Raw genomic sequence first — 3,021 nt, forward strand, 5'->3', positions numbered from 1 at the left:
AAGCTCAGTCAGGACATGGGGAAAAACTCATAAACTCTGTAAGGAAACCCAAATACATTGTGTCGCTTTTGTCAGTTGTGGTAAGGACAGCGTGACGTCACAGCGCACCTCACAGAGGGCCTGGGAGCCTAGCCCCCACACATCGCAGGCCTCCCAGAAGTAAATTTGACTTTACATGGGGTTGAAAGTTAGATCCTCAGGCTTGCAAGGCAATCACTTTACTGACTGAGCCACCTCCTCAGCTCACAACTGACTGTGAATAAGCACAGGTGATCTGAGAGGGCCATCGTTAGGGGAGGAGTCTGCAGGAACCTGAGGGGACAGGTATGTGGCAAGTGGGGTCACCGTGACGTGGGTGGAAGCTCTCATATGATGGAGTGGCCCTTTGGGGGCCTCTGCTGGGCATGTCCATTCATGTTTTGTGAGTTGGGATTTGAACTTGGTTGTTTATATTTCTGCAGGGGGTCAGGTGAGTTGCCTTCAGAGCCGCTGGGCAAGAAACAAAACCAAGAAATGCCCTTGGCTGTGCTCTGCCGTCCTGTACTCTGCGTGCTAGACAGACTCCAGGCTCACGCTGTGCTCTGTGGCCCTGGCATTACAGCAGCTTTGCTTGAGACTCTATGGAGGCCCACTACGGAAAACTTTTTTCTGGTCCGGGTGGAGCTCTAATGCTCTAAACTATCCATAACATAAAAGAATTCATCCATTTGGGCCAATCAATCACCCTTCAGGCAGACAGGCTAACCTCAAGTGATGCTAGAGAGAGAAGGAACATTTATCCCTTTAATGAGGTAATGTGCTTTTCCTTCCCAGAATTCCTGCCTCCCAGTGTCATCACAGAGCTGCAGACATGTAGTTTTGTATGGCAACCTGCTTTTTTCTTCTCTTTTCTAAGCAGCTTTCTCTAACATTTTGGGCCTCAGTCTTCTTTCTCTAAAGCACCCCTCTATGCCATGCAGCTTCTGGTCCACCAGGCTTAACTCAAACAGCATTGCATGGCTTTCCCTCTCTCTCTGCATCTCTTTCCCCCAGGCATCTGCTAAAATTTACAGCTTGCCTGCTTGAGGTTTTTCTTCTAAACTCCAGTTAAATTGTTCTCAAGCACCCTGTTGCGTCCTTCTTAAATTAAGCAAAGAACCCTAAGAGGGGACCCTGGTTTCCTTGGTAACATATGCCAAGTCTCTACTGAGACTGCCCAAAATTTCTGGTAGCACCGGGCTCCATGTGCCAGAGAAACTCTGCTCAGTGCCCATGCACCTAACTTGAGACCTTAGCGTCCTCTCCATCACAGTAGACTGCTTTTCTGGTATGGAGGGTGTGGCTGCTTCCCAAGGTCACCCAGACTGGGAGTGATGGCTGAGGTCATGGTGCACCTGGCTCACCTTGGCAGCCTTCTGAGGCTGCTTCAGGATCCTGTGAAATGAGTCACTTTGGGGCTTGCTTGCCCCATAAGAAACATTAAATATCAGTCTTTCCTGTCAAACACTGTAAGACTTTGGTTTAGGACAAGGAAACCTTCCTCCTACCCTGTAAAACTTTTATTTATGTAAAAGCCCCGCTGTATTCCCAGAACCAGTAATCTGGGGTGGCTGAGCCTTTCTGTCTTTTGACCAACCCTTTCCACCTTCTTCATTTCCTTTGTGTGATTCTTTTAAAACTAGCCAACTGTGAAAGATTAAGGTCAGATGCCAGTCAATGGGGAAAAGACACAGTAGTCTTCTATTAGGATGAAAACCTGTCAAACTTCCAGCTTGGATGTGCTTTCCAGATCCATAGGATGCAACACAACCTTTTACAAAAGTAAAAACTACCTTGTGTGTGTGTGTCGGGGGTGTATTGGTGGGGTCCTTGGACCTCAGATTTTATTTCTAATACTCCCCCACCCTTAAGGGAGGTCACAGTGTGACTCCAGGTAGACCTCGACCTTGAAGAAGGGTGAGCTATTTCCCTGATGTCTCAAACTGTAAATTACCATGGCTCTTCAGCCTCTTGTTAGTCAGATGTTGAGAGAGAGGGCAGTGTTGAGGGCCAGGAAGGAGACACCTATACAAAGAAGCTGAGGGATTGTGGTGGGGGGGGGAGCCCTACAGAGTGCAGGAGAGAAATGAAGCTCTCTAGCTCTCCTAGGAACTCCCGTTTCTCACAGAAGCCATTCCTGGGAAAACTCTGGGCTGCCATCACAAATTGCTAGAACCAGGTGGCTCACAACAAAGGAAATCATTCTTTTCCAGTCCTGGATGCCGGAAGTCCAAAGTCAAGGTGTAGGTGGGGACAGACACCCTCTGATCCTCTAGACTTCCTCCTCTCCTTACAAGACACCAGAGAGAGTTCACAGAACCCAGTGTGATGTTGAAATGGGGAGAAAGTAGGTCCCTTAGACGGTTCTTAGTCTCATTTATAAAAGAATTTAAGAATGGACCCAAAGGGACACTTTTACAATTTTATTAGAATCTTAAAAATCCTCAGGGCAGGTGAGCTGCTCATCTTGGCAGCTGCCTTGAGGAGGTGAGTGGTGGGAAGAAGGAAAGAAAGCCATGGAGCCGTGCAGGTTAGAGCCTGCGTGGAGGTCAGACACGTGGCTGTCTGGCAGCCGCCTGGCTGGGAGAAGGAAGCTTTGGAGAAAAAGAAGGAAATACTGAAAGGTGCTAGGGCAGCCCAAAGCCTTAAAGAAAGCAAGTTTAGCAAGAAAGACATGAAGAAGAAGAGGAGAAATGACACTTTCCTAAATTCAGGAAAGCGGACAGACTTACAGAGACCTACATGACTGTGGTGGGTCCGGAAGTTCTGCAGAGACCTGCTAGTTCCAGGCAGGAAGAATTCACTACCTCATTAACCACCAGGTGTTCCGCCCATCTATTTAGCATATCTTAAGGTGAACCTGCCTTCCTAGGAATGGTTCTATCACCAGGTGATTGACCAGTGAGACTGGAAAAGTGGGTCCTCCAACAGATAGACATTTTATAGTCTGGACCAGTTCAATTTATGGGGCTTTTTGCTACTCTAACAATGTCACCGAAACCA

The sequence above is a fragment of the Nannospalax galili genome, unplaced genomic scaffold (assembly GCF_000622305.1).
Source record: "Nannospalax galili isolate Female #2095 unplaced genomic scaffold, S.galili_v1.0 scaffold231, whole genome shotgun sequence".
NCBI lineage: Eukaryota > Metazoa > Chordata > Mammalia > Rodentia > Spalacidae > Nannospalax > Nannospalax galili.